Here is a 26,474-nt window from a genome sequence, read left to right on the forward strand (position 1 = left end):
CAGCTGATGTCTGGGTTCATGGGAGAAGGGCTGGTGCTGGGGCCCATAGTGAAGTCAGCACTGGGAGGGCTCGGGTGCTGCGAAGCATCCCACCCTCCTCAATGTGCGTCTTCCTACCTTGGGCATCCTCCAGGGGTTGCCTCCTTTCGCCCAGATTCCTTAGCTCCCTTGGGGGTGTTTTTACATGTGGGTGATGTGACCGCTTGGTAAGTGGACGAGCCCTGAACATCTAATGCTTCCATCCTGCTCTGGAGAAATTGTAAGCTCACAGAGAAGCTCCCACGTGTCCCCCATGCTCCAGCTTGCCCCGTTGTTAACATCTTCCATTGCCTTTTCATTTTTTTGTTTTTGTTCCCTGAGGATTTTAGGTTTCAACTTTGGGGCTATTAAAAAAAAAGTCCCACTTATTTTTCCCTGATTTCCTTCATTCTTTTCCCCCTGGAACAGTGACCTGCCTTGTCCCTTCATTTGAAGCGGCAGCAGAACTCCAAACACAGAGAACTGGTCTTCTTTCCAAGGAGACAAATTCCCGCTGGCCTGGGGCTGCAGAAGGCAGATGGGGTGCCCCGCCGAGCCAGCCAGCCAGCCTCCTGTCGGCTCTGACAGTGCCGGCACCAGCGGGGCACCAGCGGAGCCTGGCACACAGGCGTCTCTGCAGAGAGGAGGACCCGCGGGGAGTAATCCAGTCTGAATGCCAAGAGCTGTTCTCTAACAATTCTATTTGCTTTTGACTATTCGTATCAGCTTTTCAGCTGAAGACAAAGGCATGTGTTCCTGAGAGCTAAGCTAACTGACCCACTCTCTTTCTATATTGTTTATTTAAGACGGCAAAGCATAAGGGCACAGGGGACCCTTGGTCTTTGGTGGATATAAGGTGTACGTGACCTTGAGGGTCATGCCCAGCCCTTTGTTGACCAAACCCCTGCAGAAGGTAGAACACTGGACCTGAGGACTTGCTGTGGTTGCCCACGCAACTCAAGTGGAGGCAAGGCCAGTGGTGTTACTCTGTCCACGTGTCTTAGGCTCTCCCTCTCCTACTCCCTCATCATGTCTCTGTTAGTTAGCTTCCCCCAGTCACGTCCCCAGGCGTTTTGGCCTGGCAGCCACCCGTCCATCCCCAGGAGTCACAGGGTAGACAAGGAGGGTGGTGGGCACTGCAGAGGGAGTTGCATGGGTTTGGGTGCAGATTGAATTCATCCCACAGGCAGAAAAGTAAGCCACCTCCGCACTCCTTAGCCTGGCATCTGGGCTGCTGACATGCCTGGGATCGTGGCCTGGAGGGAGGGAAGGGGTGTTAGTGGGCCGTGGCCCCAGGCCAGGGCCTGGAAGAAGGAATCCTTCACGGAAAGGGTGGGGTTATGCATACAAGAATATGAGATGCTTGGAACATTGTGTGTTGAAGGCATAAACTCACCTTTATAAAGAAGCAAATCCTGGGCTTATCTGTCCACACAGGACATTCATCAAGGAACAGTTAGAAATTGGAAGGTCATCCAATGTGTTTTCCCTTTCCTAAAATACTCCCAGAGAGGTTAATAAGCCCAAATATTTTATTTTTATGTGTTTGTTTGTTTGTTTGTTTGTTTGAGAGAGTGAGTTCCCACTTTCTGGTTCACTCTCTAAATGCCTATGATAGTTGGGGCTTGGCCAGGGCCAAAGCTGGGAGCCAGGAACACAGTCCAGTCTCCCATGTGGGTGGCAGGAAGTGAGTCACTTGGGCCATCATCGCTGCCCTGAGATGAAATTTGGGTAATGACTGAGGCATATGCTACTGTCAGTGCCCTACCCGTCATCCCTAGACTCAGCATCATTGCAGTGCCCATCCAGAGTGGTTCACAAAAAACAGCCAGGCCCCTATCTCTGTGCAATCACTGCCCTGGACCTCTGCCTGTCCATGGAGACCTGGAAGTCCTTGGGAAGTGTGGTTTATTTTTTAATCAAACTGAAATGGGCAGATTTGTCAGGAAGCTGAGGCAGTGAAAATCCAAGTTTGAAACACCTTTCCTGAACCTGGTGTATATGCTATGGAGGTCTACACCAGCTACAAGTAGTCCCCTCCCATCCACATGCACCCTGCAGCCCCAACCTCAGGGAGACTCTTTCCCCGTTGCAGAACAAGAACATCTCTTTGTCATCTCTGTCTATCTGCATCTCTCTCTATCTCTAGTTCTAATTCTGGTTCTATCAACTCTATCTCATCTCTATCATCTTTATCTCTCATCTCTATCTCTGTCTGTGTCTCCACTATCTCTATCATCCCTACCTCTCTATCATCTCTGGCTCTAGCTCTAGTTCTATCAACTCCATCTCTACTGTCTGTATCTCTCGTATCTCTATTATCTCTATAATCTCTATCTCTACCTGTATTTCTATTCTCTCTCTCTCTCTCTCTCTCTCTCTCTCTCTCTCCTCCATCTCTATCTCTCCCCTCTATCTCTATCTATCTCCACAATGCTGTTGACAGTTAAGAAACCTGAGACCAAGAGAGATGAAATGACTCGCTCAAGGTCACACAGGTGGTAAAGAGCAAAGCCAGAATTTAAACTCAGGTCTGCCTGGTCCCAGAGCCCACCTCCTCTCCACCCCCGCATCTTCCATAATAAACCATAAGCACTTGGAGTTACAGAGGAAGTCAAAACTCCATGCTTAGTGCTTTTTTATGTTTAATTACACTTGAAAGGCAGGAAGCTCAGGGCACAAGTGGTCTGCGTGGGAGAGAGAGAGAAATGATTGAACCTGGCTCCCTGGGGGAGGATGCATCTCCAAGCGAACAAAGTGAGGGAGACTGCAGTGAAGAACAGAGTGACCCCCAGGAAGGTTCCACAGGCACACACAGGGCTAGGCAGAGGAAGGGAGGGCGGATGCTGTATTCAGCTTCAGTTTTGTAAAAAACTTGTTTTAAACCACCATAGCCTGGGAAAATGGAACACGGGTTAAGCAGAGACAGCTGAGAATTCAGACTTACTAAGGGGTGGCCATCCTTTCCTGTGGCGACCAGGAACAGAACGCAAGCACGTGCTGCAATGTCTCAGGTTGACGTCATTGCACACATGGGTGCTGGTCTCTGCTCTCCAGGGCACTGGAAAACAGACTTAAGGGTGGCTATGCATATGAGCAGTGCTGTATATGCCTCTGCAGGCCCTCTTGGTTATGTTGTCTCCCACCTGGGGGGTGATCCATCACCCTGGGAACACCACTGGCCTGACCACCTCTGGGCTTTGTGCTGCCAACAGAGTGGGAGGCTACCAGGGGGCTGAGCAGGTGGAGCCCCAGGCTAGGGATGGCAGGACCACCCCAGTGAGCTGCCCTCAGCTGTCCTGTGGCTCTGCATGGTTGGGGGAGCAGAGACTGTGTTAGGGACAATGTGTGTTTTGGTGTGAGGGTTGCAGAAAGGTTGTATTATCAGAATAAAAATACTGAGGCAGATAAAAACACCCTTTCCATGGTCAAATAAAGAGTCTTTTGTCTAAGATTCATTGTCATCCACTTGCTTCTAGTGGAATAATAATTTGAAGGTTAAAAAACAAAAATGAGATGTTTATTTGTTTAGTTCTATTCCTTGTCTGTGTCACAGTAGCCATTTTACAGGTGAGGGGGAGAGTGAGTGTGCCCCCTGGGGAGAGTCCTGGCTGACAGGAAATGGGAACAAAAGCCCCCAGGGAATTGTGGGAAGAGGGGTGGCAAGAGCAGAAGTTGATGAGATGGATGTGCACTAGGTGAGGGGACACTCAGAGGCAGGGGCATCAGCCATATGTTACACCTGGAGTTCAGGGCCCTCTGATGAGGCAGGAGGAAGGAGTGAATAAGAGAGAAGTTAGCAATTCTACCATCCCTTGGTTCCTACATAGCAGACCTGGAGTCCCCAAAGGTGGAGAAGCAGTGACACAGCCCATGGAAGTTGACAGAGGGGTCATTGTGTTGAGGCAAAGTGACTGTGGCCAAGAGCCACAGGGAAGATCACCCAGGCTGGGGACTGGATCCCATGCCCAAAAGGAGTCCTCCACCACAGAGTGTTGGGTTGGGAGCCAAGTTGAAGGGAGAGGCTTAACCGTTAGGCCAGACACCGCCCCTCATGTCTCCTGTTGACGGGCCTAAGGTATTCATTGAACGGTTCTTTTTTTTTTTTTAATTTATTTTTTTTGACAGGCAGAGTGGACAGTGAGAGAGAGAGAGACAGAGAGAAAGGTCTTCCTTCGCTGTTGGTTCACCCTCCAATGGCCACCGCGGCCAGTGCACTGTGGCCGGCGCACCGCGCTGATCTGATGGCAGGAGCCAGGTACTTATCCTGGTCTCCCATGGGGTGCAGGGCCTAAGCACTTGGGCCATTCTCCACTGCACTCCCTGACCACAGCAGAGAGCTGGCCTGGAAGAGGGGCAACCGGGACAGAATCCGGTACCCCGACCGGGACTAGAACCCGGGGTGCCGGCGCCGCAAGGCGGAGGATTAGCCTAGTGAGCCGCGGCGCCGGCCATTGAACTGTTCTTTAAAACTCTTCCTATGAAGCAGCTGATGCAGAGACTTCTAGAAACAGGACCCTCTTATGTCTAGACTGTCAGCCATCACAGACTGTGATCTGTTTGGAGGCAGGAGGGTGGATCAGATTCTAGTTTCATTAGTCTGTGTTGGGTAACACAAACTGCTTTAAAAAATGACCACCAGTATTAATTGAACTTTTATAAGATGAAAAGTCTGCATGCAAGTAACAAACAAGATGTATCTATTGTCCACAGCTAAACATTAGGGATGTGTGGCGACTGTGGCAAATTCAGACCATGTGACTTGTCCAGTGATATTCAGATTCAGTTAAAAAAATCATAATAAAGGAAGAATATACTCACCAAACAGAAGTTGCTAGGGGCCAGTATTCAGGTTTCCAGTTTGCATCCTCATTTTAACAGCTAAGACATTAGAATTTCAAAAGGATGCCATGTAGAATAATTTTGAAAACTGTTTCTCCTATATCCTCTTCGTATTATTTTTTCTCTTCATATTTGTCTTTTAATGAGCCATTTTGAAGCTCCAATGGGTTGGGGGATCAGAAGAATCTCAGATTGATTATCTTAAGGAAAAAGCAGGTAATAGAAGCTGAGCATCTCTAATCCAGAAATATGAAACTGAAAATGCTCCGAAATCTGAAGTTGTTGTGTATCCGTGTGGTGCCGCAAGTGGAAATTCCCACAACATAAAACTTGTTTCATGCACAAAATTATTTTAAAATATTATGTACAAATTACCTTCAGGCTGTGTGTATATGGTACAGAAATGAATTTTGTGTTTAGACTTGGGAGTCATCCCCAAGCTATCTCATTGTGTATATACAGATATTCCAAATCTTAAAAAAAAATTCAAATCTGAAACACTCCTGGACTCTGGCATTTTGGGTAAGAGATATTTAATCTGTGTTAAAAGTCCCACCAAAAGAGACGTGAGTTCATAGTCTCAATTTCAGACTGCATTTTCATTCATCGGGGACATGGGCATTTTTAAATATTTTATTTATCTATTTGACTGGTAGAGTTACAGATAGTGAGAGGGAGAGACAGAGAGGTCTTCCATCTGCTGGTTCACTCCCCAAATGATGCAATGGCTGGAACTGGGCTGATCCAAAGCTAGGAGCCTCTTCCAGGTCTCCCACACAGGTGCAGGGGCCCAAGCACTTGGGCCATCTTCTACTGCTGCTTTCCCAGGCCATCAGCAGAGAGCTGGATTGGAAGAGGAACAGCCGGGACTTGAACTGGCACCTATATGGGATGCTGGTGCTGTAGGCAGAGGATTAACCTATTGTGCCACAGTGCCTGCCCCAGGACATGGATTTTTTACAGGTATTAAATTCAGTTGGTTGCTGTTGATCCCTGTATTCGATAAAAAGCAGAAAGAGAAGCACCAAGAAAAACTCTGTAAAAGGCTTTCAAGGTCAAGGAGGCCGCAGGGTACACACGACTGTTCTGTGCTTCCATCTGGGCCTTGAGCTCTGGGGGGCTGTTGGGGCCCTGGTTTCAAACAGTGCAAGGATGGACACAAGGACTCTTTTTTTTTTTTTTTTTGACAGGCAGAGTGGACAGTGAGAGAGAGACAGAGAGAAAGGTCTTCCTTTTGCCGTTGGTTCACCCTCCAATGGCCGCCGCAGCCAGCGCACCACGGTGATCCGAAGGCAGGAGCCAGGTGCTTCTCCTGGTTTCCCATGGGGTGCAGGGCCCAAGCACTTGGGCCATCCTGCACTGCACTCCCTGGCCACAGCAGAGAGCTGGCCTGGAAGAGGGGCAACCAGGACAGAATCCGGTGCCCCAACCGGGACTAGAACCCGGTATGCCGGCACTGCAAGGCGGAGGATTAGCCTATTGAGCCGCGGCGCTGGCCCACAAGGACTTCTTGAGACCCAGGGTCTCTCCTCTGAGGGAGAAGCTCAGCTTCCTAGTTTCTGTGAAGTGTGGTTGCATCCCTCTTGGCGAGATGTAGAATTGTGTGGTGATGTCTGTGACGTGCAGAGGAGCATGGCTCTGAGTGCAGAGGAGCTGAAGAGGTGGAGTGGAGCAGACATGACGCTCTCACCCTCCAGCCCCAGCTCATCCTTCCACTTCCTGCCAGGTTGCTGGGCCTGGGCCTCATGTCTGCCTGCTCAGCTGCTCTCTGTTGGTCTCTGTCAGCAGAAATGTAAGAGGGAGACCAGAACGCGGAATGGGAAAGGCCTACACTATCATTTACTTCTTGTTCCTGTAAGCAGTCCCTTTGCCTGGCACACACTGGCAGCAGTTTGTTCCTGGAGTAGCAGCTACATATAGCTCTCAGTTCTCCCATCACTCACAAAAGCAGCCTATCACACCCTATCCTCCTCAGACACCAGCACCTGCTGTTAGTGCCCCATCGTCAGTGGTCTCCATGTAACCCCATGGGGACCCTCCTCTGAGCTCAGAGACATCAACCCTGCTTCCTGATGTCTCCTGCTCAGAGGAATGAGTTTTTCCTGCATGAGACCCCTCCTTAAGCATCTACAAGGTAATAATTCCTGCCTCCTCTCTGTGATCCTCTAGCCATAGGAATGGTCATCATTTTGTGTAGCTGTTACCTCTGATGACACCTTCATGGTCTCATTTTACCTTTCAACTTCATGAATACCTACCTAACAATTTGTGAGACTAGGTTTTGTTTGTGACGAGAACCAGTTGGGTTTCTGTCTCCTGATGGGGCTGTGACCCACAAGATGAGCATTTAAAGGTGAGGGAGGAATGGGCAAGGGAAAATTGATTATAATTGCAGTCCTACATGTGTCCTTGCCCAGAGACATCTGGCCCCAACATATGTCCATTCTGACGAGTGATTGGCTGCCTGGCTCCCACCTTAAGGGATCAGTTCATTTATCCTTAATGGAAATGCACTCAAGCCTGCTCAGCATTCAGCCGCGAACATCCAAATGGCCCAGAAAGGAAAAATGCTCATCTGATCCTCCTAAGTGATGGATTCCGTCCAATGTAGACCTCTTCCCAGTGGGTTGAAGAGTGAGCGCCTTCCTGATAAAGACCTCTGTCTGCTCTCAGGACTGTGACTTTGCTGCCTGCCTGTCCCCAGACAGTCACACTAAATCACACATCCAGACTGGCATCTGGATGCACTGAGTTATCCCGGGAACTAGGGGATGGACAGACCAGAGGGCGCTGAGTCCCCCAGCTCAGTCAGTTTCCATTTGTCCTCAGTAGGGTCTACAAACAGGCTCCCATCCCCATGCCAATGCCTCCTAGCCTGCTCATAGCAAACAACAAGAACTTTCTAAGTATAAACAATAAGATGGGGCGGTTTCAATCCATGTTGGGGACATATATATTCCTCCCAGTTAAGCAAAAACCCTATAGGCACAGCTCTCCTGGGACACATGTCAATTTTAACATTACCCCAAAGCACAGTTAACCCCTTAATCCCAATGTCAGCACCTGGGTTAGCAGTGACTCCTCCTGGGAACACTGGGTGGGCTCTTGATTTCTGGATGCCAAAATTAAATGCCACTATGTTGATTTTTTTCCTAGGAATAAAATGAAAATGCTACTTCTGAGTCAGAGAGTGACCGAGACCTTTAAATCACTTTTTTAAGGCTATAGAAAGAAGAAAAAATATTCTCGAGGTTGACTGCCATTGGAGTCATTCAGCTGAGGACAAGGGCAGAATTCTGTTCAGGAGAGAACCACTTTGTGATCTGATTGAATAATAGTAATGGGTGTTTGTGCTGGGTGGAGCAGTCATCCCCTCTCCCCCCAGCAGAATTCAGGATGTGATCGTGTTTGGAAAGAGATGTAGATGTAATGCTGCCATGAGCTAGTTGATATGAGGTCATGCTGGATTAGGATGGGCTCTTACCCAACAACTATGACAACATGACATGAAGACATCACTCTCACAACAACCACAACAACGTGACATGAAGACATCACTCACACAACTACAACAACGTGACATGAAGACATCACTCACACAACAACCACAACAACGTGACATGAAGACATCACTCATGCAACAGCCACAACATGATATAAAGACATCACCCACACAACTACAACAACATAACATAAAGACATCACTCACCACTACAAAAACAGCATGACATGAAGACATTACTCACACAACTACAACAACATGACATGAAGACATTACACAACAAGTACAACAACATGACATGAAGACATCACTCACACAACAACTACAACAACATGATGATGGAGACAACTCTCAAGATATGGGCATATCTGATTAAGACTCTAGAAAATCAAGGGGATCGAGGAGTAGGGGCAGAGTATTAAACATCTTAAAAGGGAACAAGAATGAGTTTCATCACACTTTATTTCCAAAAGCAAGAAGAGAGTGGAATGAGGGGACGGCGCCATGGCTCACTTGGTTAATCCTCTGCCTAAGGTGCCGGCATCCCATATGGGCACTGGGATCTAGTCCTAGTTGCTCCTCTTCCAGTCCAGCACTCTGCTGTGGTCCCGGGAGTGCAGTGGAGGATGGCCCAAGTTCTTGGGCCCTGCACCCCATGGGAGATCAGGAGGAAGCACCTGGCTCCTGGCTTCAGATTGACACAGCGCTGGCCATGGTGGCCATTTGGGAATGAACCAATGGAAGGAAGACCTTTCTCTCTGTCTCTTTCTCTCACTGTCTATAACTCTACCTGTCAAATAAATTTAAAAAAAAGAGAGAGAAAGTGGAATGAAATATTTAAAGTGTTGAGAGAAAGTCTAGAGTTCTTTACCCACTGAAATTGTCCTTCAAAAAAATAAAATACTTAGGAATAAATTTAACAAAAGAGATGAAGGATCTCTACAATGAAAATGGTAAGCCATCAATGAAATAAATTGAAGAAGATGCAGGGGAATGTAAAGAATTTTGTGTTCATGGATTAGAAGAATCGATATCATTAAAATGTGTGTTCTACCCAAAGCATTTTACAAATTCAGTGCAATCTGTACCAAAATCTCAATGATACTTTCTTCAGAGAACTTAAAAAAAACCTGCTGAAATTTGCGTGGAAACACAGTATGTGTGCTGGTTGCTCCACTTCTGATCCAGCTCCCTGCTAATGGCCTGGGAAAAGCAGCAGCAGATGGCCCAAGTGTTTGGACCCCTGCCACCCCCAGGGGAGACCTGGATGACACTCCTGACTCCTGGCTTTGGCTTGGCTCAGCTCTGGCTGTTACAGCCATCTGGGGAGTGAAACACAGATGGAAGACCTCTCTTTCTTTCTCCTCTTCCCTCTCTCTCTCTGTAACTCTGCCTTTCAAAATAAATAAATAAGTCTGTAAAAACTATATTACAAATTTACAGTAATTAAATTAATATGACATTAATTTGGCATAGAGACAGATCCATAGACTGCAATGGAATACTCTAGAAGCAAATCCAACTGATCTTTGACAGAGGAGTTAAGAGCACCTAAGTGTCCCTCAGTTGATGAGCAGATAAAGAAAATGTGGCAGATATACAGAATAGAATATTAGCCAGCCAGAAAAGGATAACATCTTGTCATTTTGCAGCAGCATGGATGGAACTTGAGTTCATTATGTTAAGTGAACTAAGCCAAGCAGAGAAAGGCGTATGTCATAGGATCTCACTCCTGTGTGGAGCCTCAAACATCAGGTGATCTTAGAGAAGTGAGAAACAATGGTGATTCCCAGAGGCTGTGGAGAGGAATCAGGAGGGAGAGATCCCGAGAGCTTGATTGACAGCTGCTAGGCTCTAGCTAGATAGGAAGCAGCATTCCTAGGGTTCTGTTGCAGGTAGGGTGACTATAGTTAGTGTTCTGTGCATTTATCTATCAAAAAACCTAGAAGATAGGCATTTGGGATGTTTTCACATGAAATACATGTTAAATTCTTGAAAGTATAAGTGTATTCACCCTGATGGACCATTATACAATGTATACATGTAAAAAGCGTATAGTACCCCATAAATACATACAATTTTATGTGTCTTTTTTTTTTTTACAAAAGAATTTTTAACTGAAAGGAATATTTCATCAGATTAGCAAAAACTGAGGGAATCCAGTTCCAGTAGCACTGCCTTTCAGAAATGTTCAAAATTGAGAAAAAAAATTCTTCAGAAAGAATACAAAGGATGTAGTTCAGAAACTTGGATCTGCATAGTCAAAGAGTGGTAGAAGAGAAATAAATAAATAGAACAAGATACCTTGTTTTTCTCATTCTTAATTGGTCAAATAGATAAAAGCTTGTTCAGACTAAAAGTTGCAACAGTATAGTCAATGGCTATAGCTTATGGATAACTAAAATGAACAAGAACAATGTTGTGAAAGCTAGGAGGGAGGATTTGGGAATGAGCTGTTACTTTACGATGCTCTGCATTACACATGAAGTGAGTGGTACAGTGTGATTCTAAAGAAGACTTGGATTAGCTAAAAATATAATGCAAACTCAAGGGGAATCGCTAAACAAAGTACAAAAAAGAAGCACCGTTTGCATCCTGAGGAGAAAAACACATGCAGAAGCCACAGTCAAGACCAGAGAAGGAAGAAAACGAGGGGATGAGAAACACAAGGAAAACAAAGAGCAAATCTATCGGGTAGAAAGCAGAAATAAATATGACAGCTGTTAATCCAGCACGGCCACAATCACCTTAAACATCAGTGGCTTAAAATAAAACACGAATACTTTCAGAGTGGATAAAAAAAAAAGAAGAAGAATCAACTATATAATGTCTACAAGAAGCTCATTTAAATAAAGATTCACACGATTAAAGCTAAAGGGATGGAGAAAGGACTATTATTCTAACACTAAGCAAAGGAAAGCTGGAGTAGATATGTTAATTTCATAGGATGCAGACTTCAAAGAAAGGAGAGTTACCAGGAATAAAGAAGGGCACCAGGCAGTGATGCAGGGTCAGTTCCCCAAGAAGACATAAAAATCCTTGGGGCCAGCACTGTGGTGTAGTGGGTAAAGCTGCCGCCTGCAGTGCTGGCATCCCATATGGACGCTGGTTCAAGTCCCGGCTGCTCCACTTCCAATCCAGCTCTCTGCTGTGGCCTGGGAAAGCAGTAGAAGATGGCCCAAGTCATTGGGCGCCTGCACCCGTATGGGAGACCCAGAAGAAGCTCCTGGATCCTGGCTTCGGATGGGCCCAGCTCCTGCCATTGTGGCCATCTTAGAAGTGAACCAGCGGATGGAAGATTCTCTCTCTCTCTCTCTCTCTCTCCCTGCCTCTGCCTCTCTATAACTCTACCTTTCCAATAAATAAATAAAGAAATCTTAAAAAAGAAAAAAGAAGACATAAAAATCCTTAAGGAATTAGTTAGAAGGCACCTAATAGGAGAGCATCAACATATATGAGATTAAAAAAAAAAAAGTCAGAATTGCAAGGTGAGAGAAAGCAAGCCACCACTGTATCAGGAAACTTTAACACCTGTCCCTCAGTGTTTGACATCCGTTAGGCAAAGATTCAGAGTGGACACAAGCAAACAGAACACCACCATAAATAACCAGTTTCTTTCTTTTTTTTTTTTTTTTTTTTTTTTGACAGGCAGAGTGGACAGTGAGAGAGAGAGAGAAAGGTCTTCCTTTTGCCTTTGCCGTTGGTTCACCCTCCAATGGCTGCCGCGGCTAGTGCACTGCGGCCGGCGCACCGCGCTGATCTGAAGGCGGGAGCCAGGTACTTCTCCTGGTCTCCCATGGGGTGCAGGGCCCAAGCACTTGGGCCATCCTCCACTGCACTCCCTGGCCACAGCAGAGAGCTGGCCTGGAAGAGGGGCAACCGGGACAGAATCCGGTGCCCCGGCCGGGACTAGAACCTGGTGTGCCGGTGCTGCAAGGCGGAGGATTAGCCTATTGAGCCACAGCGCCAGCCACCAATTTCTAACAGACACTGACTGCTTCATCCTGCAACAACAGAACACATGTTCTTCTCAAGCTCTCACAGAATATTCACGAAGTTAGGACACATTCTTGGACAGAAAGCTTACATGAAGTTAAAAAAAAAGTAGAAACCACGCAATGTCTGCTCTAGACCTACAGTGGACTTTAAGTAGAAATCATTAATAGAGAACAGAATAAGTGGAACAATGCACTGCCAAATAACAGATCAAAGAAGAAAACCTCCAGAGAAATTAAAAAATAGCCTGAACTAAATGAAAAACCATATAGCTTATCAAAATTTATGGGTGCAGCAAAATAGTGCTTAGAGGGAAATTTGTATCATAGGATTCTGTAGTTGAAGAAGAAAGATCTGAAATAAATATTCCAAACTTTTGGTTTAGCAATCACAAAAAGGGTAAGTTAAATCTAAAGAAAGTGGGAGAGAAGGAATAATAAAAAATAGAATTGTGGTGTGAGTGTAGTGATACAAATCTCTCTCTCTCTCTCCCTGTTTCTCTGTCTCTCCCTCCCTCTGTAACTCTGTCTTTCAAATAAGTAAGTAAATAAATCTTTAAAAAAAAAAAGCTGAAATCAATGAGGTCAAAAACTGGAATTCAATAGAGAAAATTAATAAAGCTCCAAGTTGGTTCTCTGAAAAACATCAATAAAGTTGATAAATCTCTAGCCAGGTTGATTAAGAAAAACAAAGACAAAACGAATAATATCAGGAATAAAAGAGGAGCCACACTAGTGGTACCAAAGACATTAAGAAGATAATGTAGGAGGTTTCTAAACAACTCTGTACTCACAGATTTGATTAGCCGGGCAAAATGGACCAATTCTTGAGAGGCACAACCGACCCTAACTCACACAAGGGAGAAACATCATCCGAGTAGGTGCATATGTATTAAAGAAAGTTAATCAACAATTAGTAACCTTCCTGAAGAGAAACACTAGTTCCTAAGGAGTTCACTAGTGAATTCTACCCAAAACTTAAGGAAAAAAATTATGCAACTTTTCTACAATCTCTTCTAGGAAAAAGAAGCAGGATACGTCCTATCTTATGCCAGGAAGCCAGCCTTTGCCCTAATACAAAAATCAGACCAAAATAGTTCAAGGAAAGTACAGATCCATATATTTCATGAACCTAGATGCAAACATAAAACACTAGAAAATCAAATCCAATAATATATGAAAAGTGTGTACACCACCCTGGCTTCCCTTCCTTCTGCATATTGTCTTGTGCCCATGCCTACCACGGCCAAACTGGACCAGACCCCAGGAAGCTGAGTGGGTAGGGCAAGGAGGGTGCTTCTCCCTGGCTTTCTCTGCTTTCTGTGTCTCTAACTCTGCATGAGCGTTTGGATACATTTGTGCTAGATTTTCCGGGTTAGAAATTATAAAAAGCAATCTGAAGTGTGTGCAAAAAATTATTTGAAGAGAATTCAGCCCAAATCAGAGGTAAACTTTTGGGCAATCTGTTAAGGTGCGACCCACTCACACCGGACTCTTCTCTTCTCTTGTCCCTGCTCCTAACTGTGGGATTTATTTTTTCAAAGAGTGTTTATTTGAAAGACAGAAGGACAGAGACAAAGGGAGGGACACAGAGAAATCTTTGTCTGCTGATTCACACCCCGCCCCAAATGCTGGCATCAGCCAGGTTTGGGTGAGGCTCATGCCAGGAGCCAGGAACTTTAGCCAGGTTTTCCAGGTGGGTGACAGGCGCCCAAGTACTTGAACCATCAGCCGATGCTTCCCAGGTCCATTAACAGGAAGCTGGATTGGAAGTGTGGAGTAACCAGCACAGGAACCAGCACTCCAGTATGGGATGCAGGGGTCCCAAGTGGAGGGTTAAGCACTGTACCACAACACCTGCCCCTAACGGTATGATTTATTGCCATGCTCTCGTCCTGTGTTTCAACACAGTTGAATGCTGCAGTATCAGGCTCTAGGACAGAAATTAAATTTTGGACCAAGAGAATTTCAGCTTCTCCAGATGCTGTAGATACAATCTACACATTCAGAATCTGTAAGAGGCCTTTGACAAAAACAAATATATCACATAACACAAAGAAAGTATATGAGATGGATATACGTTGTAAAGAATAATGGTTACTTTATAAAAGCCAAATGCCTGCCTTTGAACCGTTGGAGCTTTCTTCCTAGCGTTCCCCAGACGCACTCCCCACCTCCTGTGATAAGGATCAGTCATTTCCATGTTCTTCCTTTTTCATTATACCAGATATGTGTTTTTCTGAACAAGCTTCGACTTGTGTTTTGAACTTTATATAGATGGAATCTCGCCTTAGGCAGCCTTCTAAAGATGGTCTTCTTTTTGCATCCAGCGTTACTTTTTTTTGAAATGTATCTCCATTGATGTGTTTAGTCCTCATTTCGCACTTACTTCCTGCCTCCTCGTGGCATGTAACACATTGATTGATTCAGTTTACTCTCAATAGACAGTAAGATTATTGCTAGATATTTAGCTAATACAGATAATGATGCCATGAAAAATTCTGTACTTTTTTTTATCTGGTGCATGGAATTGTTTTCTAGGAGAAATATGTTTGAATAGAAATGCTGCATCACTGTACATTTGTGTGTGTGTGCATGTGTGGGTGTGTGTATGAGAGAGAGACAGAGACAGAGACAGAGATTCTTTCCAAATTATTTTCCCAAGAATGGGCCATCAAAGAAGGAGGTACCTTTCTCTGAAGGGAGGAGAGAATTTCCACTTTGATTATGGCCTTGTCTAAATAATGTCAGAGTTTGTGCACTCAGAAGGCTTCCATACCCTTGGCAGCTCATGACAAGAGCCTCAGGTGATCACTGACTTCATAAATAAGAGTGTCAATTGTTAAATCAACAACAGGAGTCACTGTGCACTTACTCCCAATGTAGAACCTTTGCCCTTAATGTGTTGTATTATATGAATTAATGGTACTTTATACTTTGTGTGTCTGTGGGTGCAAACTGCTGAAATCTTTACTTAGTATAGAGTTGATCTCCTGTATATAAAGATAATTAAAAATGAATCTTAATGAAGAATGAGAAGGGAGACAGAGTAGGAGGTGGGATGGGAGTGGGGGTGGGAGGGTGGGTATGGGGGCAAGAACCACTATAATCTAAAAGCTGTACCTATGAAATTTATATTTATTGATTAAAAGCTTTCTAAAAAATATTTTCCTAAATACTTGTTACCAAATTGCCCTCCATAATTATTATGAGAATTTTTATTTGTCTAAATCCTCCATGGTATTGTCAGCCCTTTCCCTTTCAAGCTTTTCATTTGCATTTCCCCGATTGCTTGTGAATTCCAGGAGGCTTTTGCCTGTTATCAGCCATTTGCTTTTATTCCTTATCTCACTCAGTTCTGGCTTTTAGAAAAATCCGACATAGACAAGGTGGCTTAAACTCAGCAGGAATTCATTCCCCACTATTCTGGAGACTGGAACTGTGGGGTGGGAGGCCAGCAGGGCCAGGTTTTGGTAAGGCCCCTCCTACGGGGCACACTTCCCCTGTGTGCTCACGGGGAGGAGGGCAGGCCCAGCGCTCTCTGGACGCCTACTCTAAGGGGCTGAGCCCATCCTTGAGTGCTGTATTCTCAAGACCCCACTTGCGAGGGTCATCACATTGGGACTGGAATTTCGGTGTAGGAATTTGGGGGAGCATAAACCCTTTGCTTTGAAGTCTTTGTTCATGGTTACTAATTTTCCTGTTATTCCATTTATTTTTTCTTAGAGATGCATAATGGATGCTTTTATCTTTTTATTCAAATTATTTATGTTTTACACATGAGAGAAGTGTCTTCTTCCACTTTGTGGGTTGCCTCTTTAACTGAACGGAAATTCTTAACTGTGCAGCTGAATCAAGCTGTCTTTCCCTTTGAATCTTCCCTGTTTGTGTTTGTTTAGATCATTGTTGCTCTGTAGAAGGTGCTTTGGGTGCCCCAGGTCACATCTTACCAACCCAGGTCTGCTTTCAGCATTATTTTTCTGGAAAGTTCTATATAATCTTGGACTCACTTCATTGATTTTCCTAATGGATTTTCTAATGTCAGTCTAGTCTTGTGTTGCAGGAATAAATCCACTTCAGCTGTATTTTACACTTATGATGTGTTCTGTTCATGTCTGCATTCAGTGTGGTAATCTTCTGTTTAGGGGTTGTGCAAGTCTGGTCCTGTCTTGAGTTATTTGTAATTTTTCCCTTCTCTGAGCTTGTCCGGCTTTACTTTTGAATATCAAAGTTATACCTGGTTTTGCTCTGAAAGCATTTGTGCAGGAATACAGCTATCAGTTCTGGAACTTGTAGGTAAACTCAGCCGTGAAACTGATTGCCCCTGATATTTTATTTGTGGAAAATTTTAAATTGATGATTATGCTTCATTATTATTATTGCATCATTCAGGTTTTTCCTTTTCTCTCTGGAGTAGGCAGCTTTGGTGAATGTGTTTCTAAGAATTTAGCTCTTTTATCCGAACGCCTCGGAGTAATCACAGCATTGTTTCAGCCCTTTCAGTGTTCGGTGCCCATTTTATTCCTGATGGCAGTCCCTGGTCCCTGCCCTCCTTCCTTCTTCCTCCTGCCCACACCCCTCTTTTTTATTTTTCTTTCTGATCAATCTTGCCAGATGTTTATTAATCTCATTAATCTGTTCAAAAAACCTACATCTGGCATAATTGACTGTCTTGATTATTTATTTGTTTTGTCATTTATGCTCTTACCTTGAGTGTTTTTTTTTTTTTTTTTTTTTTTTTGGACAGGCAGAGTGGACAGTGAGAGAGAGAGAGAGAGACAGAGAGAAAGGTCTTCCTTTTTTTCCATTGGCTCACCCCCCAATGGCCACTGCGGCCAGCGCACCGCGCTGATCCGAAGCCAGGAGCCAGGTGCTTCTCCTGGTCTCCCATGGGGTGTAGGGCCCAAGCACTTGGGCCATCCTGCACTGCACTCCCGGGCCACAGCAGAGAGCTGGCCTGGAAGAGGGGCAACCGGGACAGAATCTGGCGCCCCGACCGGAACTAGAACCTGGTGTGCTGGCGCTGCAAGGCGGAGGATTAGCCTAGTGAGCCGCGGCGCTGGCCTCATTTGTTTCATATACACCTCACACATAGGCTGAAGGTAATTTTACGAAAGAGTTACACTGCCCTTTTCTTTTAACTGGACCCATCATATGAGGTCAGGTGTGGAATTTCCATTTGTGGTGTCCCGTCAGCACTCACGTCTCGGAGCATTTGGGATATCTGAGTTTCCTATCGGAATGCACAACCTGGAATTACTGGGAAAGACCTGGTAAAATCTAATAGTGCAGGAGAGACAGCATCAACATGTTAAATTTTAATAATGTTTTAGCTGGCTCCGCCTAGCGGTGCCGGCACACCGGGTTCTAGTCCCGGTCGGGGCGCCGGATTCTGTCCCGGTTGCCCCTCTTCCAGGCCAGCCCTCTGCTGTGGCCAGGGAGTGCAGTGGAGGATGGCCCAGGTGCTTGGGCCCTGCACCCCATGGGAGACCAGGAAAAGCACCTGGCTCCTGGCTCCTGCCATCGGATCAGCGCGGTGCGCCGGCCGCAACGCGCCGGCCGCGGCGGCCATTGGAGGGTGAACCAATGGCAAAGGAAGACCTTTCTCTCTGTCTCTCTCTCACTGTCCACTCTGCCTGTCCAAAAAAAAAAAAATTTTTTTTAATAATGATTTAGATAATTACAGTTCGCTCTCTCTCTCTGCCTCTGCCTCTCTGTAATTCTGCTTTTCAAATCAATAAATAAATCTTTAAAAACAAAGGGAATATTTTCTCTAAGTTCATTTGTGTTGATTGTGGTCACTGTGATTGACTTTTATTTATTTAGCTGAGTCTTCCTGTTCATGTACCCAGGATGTCTTTCAATTTCCATAGGTTTTTAATTTCTTTCAGCAATGTTTTGAAATTTTCCATATGCAAGTATTTTACCTCTTAGGTTAAATTTATTCCTAGGGATATGATTGTTCTAGATGCTGTTATACATTGAGTTTTTTTTTTTAATTCCTTTTTTTGGATTGTTCCATGAGAACATATAAAAACATTCTGGTCTTTCACCCTGCGACTATGACAAATTCATTTATCAGCTCTAGTAGCTCTGCTGCAGCTTCTCTGGGATTTTCTTTCTTTCTTTTTTTTTTTTTTTAAAGATTTATTTATTTATTTGCAATTCAGAGTTACATAGAGAGAGGAGAGAGAGAGAGAGAGAGAGAGAGAGAGAGAGAGGTCTTCCATCCGACAGTTCACTCTCCAGATGGATGCAACGGCCAGAGCTGTGCAGATCCGAAGCCAGGAGCCAAGAGCTTCTTCTGGGTCTCCCACGTGGGTGCAGGGGCCCAAGCACTTGGACCATCTTCTACTGCTTTCTCAGGCCGTAACTGGGAGCTGGATCGGAAGAGGAGCAGCCAGGACTTGAACCAGCACCCCTATGGGTGCCAGTGCTTCAGGTCAGTGCCAGCCCCTCTCTGGGGTTTTCTATGTGTAAATTCATGTCATCTGCTAAGAGAGATGATTTTTTTCCTTTAAAACCTGGGTGCCTTTCGTTTGTTTTTCTCTCGTGGTTTCTTGGTGAGAACTTCCCGGGCAGTGCTGAGAAGCAGTGGTGACAGCGGGTCTCCTTGTCTCCTTGCTGAGTGTCGCAGGAGAGCGTTCAGCCTTTTGCTGTTGACGCAGCTGAAGGATGATCGTACACGTCCTCTAACGTGTGGAGGAAATTCTGCTTCACTTGGAGTTTCTGAAGGTTCTTTATCTTGAAAGAATCTGGCTTTTGACAAATGTCTCCTCTGCAGCAATGAAGTGGCTAATGTGATTTTTCCCTTCATTCTTTGAATGTGATGCATTACATTTATTGATTTTCCATCAAGGGTGTCCAACTACCCTTATAGTCTTCAGATAAAATCTCAATTGGTTGTGATGTATAATCCTTTTCATTTACTATTGAATTTGGTTTGGTAGTATTTTGTTGAGAATTTTTACATCTATATTCATAAGGAATAGAACTTTTAATTTTCTTTTTTATAATGCCTTTTCTTGGCTTTATTATCAGGATAATTCTAGCTTTCTAGCTGCATAGAATGAATAAGTACTAATTTTTTTTTTTGGAAGAGTTTGAGACGGATTGGTGTTAATTCTTTAAATATTCAGTAGAATTCATTAGTGAAGAGATCTGGCTCTAGACTTTTCTTTGTTGTGAAATTTTTGGTTACTGATCCAATCCCTTTATTTTTATGGGCTTGTTGAGATTTTCTGTTTCTTCATGAGTCAATTTACATAATCTGTGTGTTTCCTGGAATGTTTCCATTTCATCTAGGTTATTTAACTTATTTGGGTACAGTTGTTGTAACTGTTTTCATGTACTTTTGTAAGGCTGATAGTAATGTCCTAATTTTTGTTTCTTCCTTTATTAATTTACAACTTATCTCTTATCTTTGTCAATTTGGCTAAAGGCATGTCAATATTGTTGATCTTTCCAAGAATCCATTTTTAGTTGCATTGATTCTCTTAGTTATCTTTAACCTTTTTCATTTAATTCCTTCTCTTAACTTTTCTAAAAAAATTTTTTTAAAAAGTTTATTTGAGAAGAAGACAGAGGGAGAGACATAAAGAAAGCTCTGAAACATTGGTTCACTCCCTGAATGCCCACAGAGGCCAGAACAGGGTCTGGCTGAAGCTAACAGACAGGGCTCAGTCTAGGTCTCTTATGTGAGTCGCCATCTGCTGCATCCCAGGGTCTACACTGGCAGGACCCTGAAATTGACACCAACGCTGGGAATTGAACCTAGCACCCCAGTGTGGGATGCAAGCTTCTTGTGTGCTGTGCTGCGTGTCTGCCTCCTCTGGGTTTTGACTCTAGTCTCGTTTTTTTTTTTTTTTTTTTTTTTTGCCTAGGTATTCAAGGTATACAGTTAGGTTGTTGATTTGAGATCTTTCTTCCTTTACATTGTAAGCATTTAAAACTACAAATTTCCTTTGAGCAGTTACCATGTTGCTTTCACTGCCTCCTGTTTTTCCATGTTGTGGTTCCACTTCATGCATGCCTATATGTTTTTCAGTTTTCTCGTGCACTTCTTTTCTGCCTTTCAAATAAATACATCTTAAATAATATTGATAGTTTTTCCTTTCTTTCCACTCTTTAGTATAGCCCTTTTAGATTTTTAAATGTTTGTTTATTTTTATTTATTTGACAGAGAGAGAGGAGAGAGAGAAATCTTCCATCTGCTGGTTCACTCCCCAAATGTCCACAACACACAGGCTGAGCCAGGCTGAAGTCAGGAGCCAAGAACTCCATTCAGGCCTCCTACATGGGTGGTAGGCATCAAAGCACTTGGGCCACTGTTGCTTCCCAGGATGTACATTAGTGGGAACCCAGATTAGAAGCAGAGTAGTTGCACTTTGAAACAGGCACTCTGGTGTATGACTCAGACATCTGATGCAGCAGCTCAACCCATTGTGCTACAACACCTGCTCGTTACATGTTTAAATACACAGAGCATATTTGGTCTACATGAAAATATGATAACTTCAATATCACTCACCTTTGTGAGTTTGTGTGCTTTGTTGTTTTTGCTATTGGCAACTTGTTTCCCTTTATGTTTGGTGATGGCGGGGTGTGGGTGGCATTGACTTCTGTTTCCTGGAATTTTATCTGTATGAATTGTTTCAGTCCTATTTTTAAAAGAGGATTCACTTAGAAAAACAATTCTTTCCCACTGCAAGGTATCTAGGTGTACCCCAACTTGGGATGAGTTTTAGCTACTTTTTCTGAGGGCTTCGTGTTTTCCCATCATGCAAGGGTTAGGCCCGTACTCACTGTGAGTGTGGTCTGGAGTTCTTGGGGTAGACTTATTCATCCCCTGTTCCCAGAGCCAGGGCTGGCGTAGGCTCAGCGTATCCACAGGTCCTCCTCTGCTGCAGGATGAGGGCAGGGGGTCTGGGAGGGCTTCAGGGTCTTGGCTCTTCAAGGCTTTCCAGCATCACTTTCCATCCTGCATGGGCGCCGGACGTTCCTTCCTGCCACTGTGAACATGGCCTCCTGATGCCAGGCACAGCCAGGTCCCACACTCCACTGGATGTATGTGTCCTAGTCATTTCTGGTATCTATTTTTCACCACCAAAATGAGCCTGCTGTGCACTCCCTTGGCTAACCTTCTCCTGCATCATAGCCTCTGCTATCGACTGTTAGGTCGCATCGATGTGGGTTCAACAGACAGCAAAGCACAGCCACACTCAAAGGAGTCACTCGGTATGGCATTTCAAAAGATAGTTCAGATACCTCCAGCAGGTTTGGGTACCCCATACCCAGAAGCTTGAATCTCTACACAAAAATTGGAAAACTGGGAGTAGGCAGTTCAGAGAGAGAGACCGGTGGTAAAGGAGAAAAAGCAGGAGAAGGAAGGGAGAGAGAAGGAGGAAGAAAGGAAGAGGAGAGAGCATGAGAAGTGTAAAGCAGTGTGAATAGGCCCGGGGAACCTGCGTGATGAGCAGAGGGTTGATACTGCCTGAGTTCTCTACAGAATGCAGCCCTCCTGTTCCCAAGACTGTTACTGAGAACTTGGAAGTACCCTGTGTCCTTGTCTGTTTGTTTAAGTGTCTCAACACAGTTTGTACTGCAGGTGTTCCCTCTGCATCCAAGGGGAATTGGTTTCAGGATCTACCACCCCACCCACACCCCAAACCCACAGATACCAAAATCTGAGGATGCTCAAGTCCCTTATAGAAAATAGCATTGTAGTGGCATGGAACCCACACACCCTCCCATATTCTTTTACCTCTGCATTACTTACACAACCTAACACAATATAAATACCACACAGGCAGTTGCTATACTGGGTTGTTTCGGGGATAGTGGCATGAAAAACTCTGCATATATTCAATACAGAGGAAACTTTTAAAAACAATTGTTGACCTCCAATTGGTTGATCCCATGCCTGAAGAACCTGCAGACCCCGAGGGCCTAATGTCACTCTGTCATCAAGGAGGGCAGTCTTCCTTCCACGTATCTTCTGCGCTTTGTCTATTTAGATACCTGGGACTGCATTCAACGGGAAGTATATGAAGGCTGCTCTCCAAGCCCTGGCCAGGGCATAGGATCTCAAATATCTCATGAGTTCAGTTTAGAAAGACAATGTTCAGTGAAGATTTCTTAAGGATGTCTACACTTTCAGGTCTTCTAAATTTTTGCTCTTGGACGATAGCCGTAGCTAAAGAAAATTAAGCACCCAGATGACATCATTCTGGCTCCTCCTACTGATGACTTCACTACATATCACTTGGAGTTGCTGCTAAAATTCTTTATACATATTTCTTATAAGAAACAGGGTCTATGTGTTACACAGGTACATTGCTTCTAGTAATGGATTGTATCTGCCTCCCCCCGAAAACGCATTAATATATTGAAATTCTAACCCTAGTACTGCAGCATGTGACTGCATTTGGAGTCTTTAAGGAGTTAACTAAGGGCTGATGCTGGCACAGTTTATTAAGCTGTTGCCTGCAGTGTTGGCATCCTATGTCATAGTGCTGATATATCCCATCTGCTCCACTTCTATCCAGCTCCCTGCTAATGCACCTTGGAAACCAAATACTTGGGTGGGTCTCCTCTCTCTCTTATTATAATAATGATCTTGGCCTTGGCTGTGTGATTTGCTTTGGACAGTGGCTGAATGGGCAGAAATAATATTGTGCTAGATCCAGCTCAGTCCTTCTGAGGCTTTCTGTGTTTGTCCTCATCCCCTTGCATGCCTGTCATTTCTGGGAGAACATGACCAGCGAGTCTCTGATCCAAGGAGGGTGAGAGACCTGGGGAACAGAGCCTCCCTAACTTGAAGTAGGGCCACCCAGTCCACCCCAGCCACGATCAACCACCTCCCACGCAACTTGCAGACATGCAAGTCCAGATGTTATCAGTAGAACCTGGGACACACGGGGTAGACTTAATGTTGTTAAGTGGCACCAGACTTCTGTTGTTACACAGGACTTTGAGCACAGTGTGACCTGAGATTGCTCAACCAAGGTGGAAGCCCAAGATGAAAGAAGAGGTACTCTTTCTTCCTGAGGGAGAACGTAGCCTGGAAGTGTTGGATGGCCATGCTGTGCATAGCCCGTAGATGATCCTAAAGAGATAGACCAGAGAAATGAAAGGGATCCGTGCTTTCATTGATGTTGAGCCATGGGATCAAACCCAACATTAAGTCTTGAGCTAGCCACGAAATCCCCAATTACATGAACAGAGAAATTCTCTTATCACTTAAAGCCATGTGGCTCAGATCTTCTCTTATTTCAAAAACACAGACTGAGGACTTCTGCTGAACAAAGCAAAACTAAACACATCTTCGATCTATCAAGAATTTGAGAACAGATGGCAAGCTGCCAGAGTACAATCCGGAGAGATGGATGAACACAGAAAATCTGCTTACCTGGAGGAAGCTGCTGGAAGCACCAATGGGTAGAAGCACTTAAATGGCAATGAATTTCAGGAGGCTGGGAGTGTCTGGCTTGCAAGTAAGAAACTCCTGGGGTCTTTAGCCCAATGTTTTAATTTCAAGAACCCCCAGGTTCCATACCCTCATGACTTTGACAGGGAAGAGGAAAAAAAATACATTGTGAATCTAGAGAGTTCTCTTTAACAAATGCTTACTCTCAAAAGGGAAGGATTTCACCAGAACCTAGGCAAGTGGTAGAGGGGACTCTAGGAGACATTTTTTTTCAAGGCCACAGCCCAAGGGCACAGTCTTATTAAAAGACTGAGACATGGTTATAGAAAGCCTCTTCTTCCTCACACCTTACCATGACATCAACAGCCTCCACGATAGGGACACTGCATTGCAGCTGAAAGAGATGAAAGACATAGATTCTATTCGAGGAGCTCAAAGGCAACAGGCAATAAAGCAAACAAAAGCAAAGACATTATACAAATGTGAAGCCTCTACACCCGTAGTTACAGCAAACAAACAAACACGACCCAACTCCTTGATGCATTAAATGAGACTTCCCTTCATGAAAGGCACTTACCCCAGTTCTCATTATCCAATACATCATGTCTGGCTTTCAATAAAAAAATTACAAGACATGCTAAAAGTCAAGAAAAAAACATAGCCCAAAGAGAAAATGGAAGCATCAGAATGAGACTCCGATATGACACAGATTATGAAATGACCAGCTGGGAGTTAAAAATAACTATGACTGAGACATTAGGGGCTGTAATGGAAAAAGTTGACAAGATGCAAGGATAGATGGGCCACATAAACAGAGATAGGGGCTCTAAGAATAACCAGAAGGAAAGCCTACAGCCAGGCGCACACCCACAGCAATGAAGAATGCCGCTGACAGGCTCAGCAGTGTCCGAACGGAGATTTAGATGCTCACGGACTGACCTGCCAAAAACCACACATGGCAGGAATTTTAAAAAGCAGAACCAAGTATGTTGGAACTGTAGGAAATTTTCCAAAGCTATAGCATGTCCATAATTGGAATGGCGGAGGGATTAGAAAAACAAAGGAGCAGAGGTAATATTTGAAGCAATAATGGCAACGACTTTTCCAAAAGTAATGACAGGCATAAAACCACAGATCCAGGAAACTCAGAGAACACCAAGATAAAGACCCCAAGAAAGTCTACATGTGGACCTGCCTATCATAGTCACTCTGCAAAAAATAATAATAATAAAATAAAAAATAAAGTCTTAGAAGAAGGCAGAAGGAAAAAAAAACTCATCTAGAGAGGAACAAAGGCAGGAATTACAGAGAACTTCACATCAGAAATTGTATAAGCAGGCAGAGAGTGGAGTGAAATACTTTAAACTAGGAGAAAACATATAGAACTCTAGCCAGTGAATTTATCTTTCAGAAATGAGAGAGAAAGATTTTTTCAGTAGCAGAAACTGAGAGAATTCATTGTCAGCACATTTGCCCAGCAAGAAATGCTAATATAATTTCCCCATGGAGAAGAAGAATTATAGAGGTCAAAAACTTGGATCTACACAAATAAAGGAAGAGACTGGAGAATGAATAAATGAAGGGAACACAAGTTTTTTTTTTTTTTTTAATTTATTTGACAGGTAGAGTTATAGACAGTGAGAGAGAGAGACAGAGAGAAAGGTCTTCCTTCCATTGGTTCACTCCCCAAATGACTGCTATGGTCGGTGCTGCGCCGATCTGAAGCCAGGAGCCAGGTGCTTCTTCCTGGTCGCCCACGCTGGTGCAGGACCCAAGCACTTGGGCTATCCTCCACCGTACTCCCAGGCCACAGCAGAGAGCTGGACTGGAAGAGGAGCTACCGGGACTAGAATATGGTGCCCGTATGGGATGTTGGCGCCACAGGTGGAGGATTAACCAAGTGAGTCATGGTGCCGGCCCTGGGAAAACAAGTTTTAAAAATTTTTTATCATTCCTAATTGATCTGAAAGACTCCTGTTTGTTTAGTAATTGTAACAAGGTTCTGTGTGATTATAGCCTGTGGACAAGTACAGTGAACTACAACAATGTCAGAAAGGAAGAGAGGGAGCAATTGAGAATATTCTGCCATATTATGTGTGAGGTGCCATAGTATTTCTTGAAGGTGGACTTAGATCATTTGTAAATGTAAATGGTAATTCTAGTTTGAGCACTGATTTCTTTTTGAAATGGCATGCAGTTTGTATGCTAATAAGGGAGAGAAAATGGAATCATATAAAACCCTCAATTAGAACCTGAAAAGGCAGAAAAAGAAGGGAAGAAAAAGGAGAAACAGAGAAGAAATGTAATGAATAGATAATAATTACAAATACATTTATTGTAACTAGAAATATGGAGACCCTATAAATAACCAAGAGATCCTATGAATCAAAGGCACTGTAATTAGTTAATGTACATCAATAATTAATATATGTGAATGATTTAAATGCACCAATTAAAAGACAAAATTATAATAATTAAAAAAGACCTAACTATATATTTTCTTTTTTGTAAAGATTTATTTATTTTACTTGAAAGTCAGAGTTATACAGAGAGAGGAGAAGCAGAGAGAAAGAGAGAGGTTTTCCATCTACTGGTTCACTCCTCAATTGGCTGCAACGGCCGAAGCTGTGCTGATTTGAAGCCAGGAGGCAGGAGTTTCTTCTGGGTCTCCCATAAGGGTGCAGGGGCC

The 26,474-nt window shown here is 44.2% G+C and overlaps 1 long non-coding RNA gene across 1 annotated transcript; it reads right to left on the bottom strand.

Moving 5' to 3' along the window:
* Nucleotides 1-5,481: 5,481 nt before the first annotated feature.
* LOC149123429 (uncharacterized) lies at nucleotides 5,482-24,511 on the bottom strand. The gene is made up of 5 exons (XR_016216031.1): nucleotides 24,363-24,511; nucleotides 23,768-24,179; nucleotides 21,163-23,464; nucleotides 20,888-21,017; nucleotides 5,482-5,703 (listed from the first exon to the last, which is right to left on the bottom strand). It is a non-coding gene; the product is annotated as an uncharacterized LOC149123429 (long non-coding RNA).
* Between the last annotated feature and the right edge of the window lie 1,963 nt (nucleotides 24,512-26,474).

Source organism: Oryctolagus cuniculus, chromosome 11 (assembly GCF_051225735.1).
Source record: "Oryctolagus cuniculus isolate XC-2025 breed Fujian yellow rabbit chromosome 11, ASM5122573v1, whole genome shotgun sequence".
Lineage (NCBI taxonomy): Eukaryota > Metazoa > Chordata > Mammalia > Lagomorpha > Leporidae > Oryctolagus > Oryctolagus cuniculus.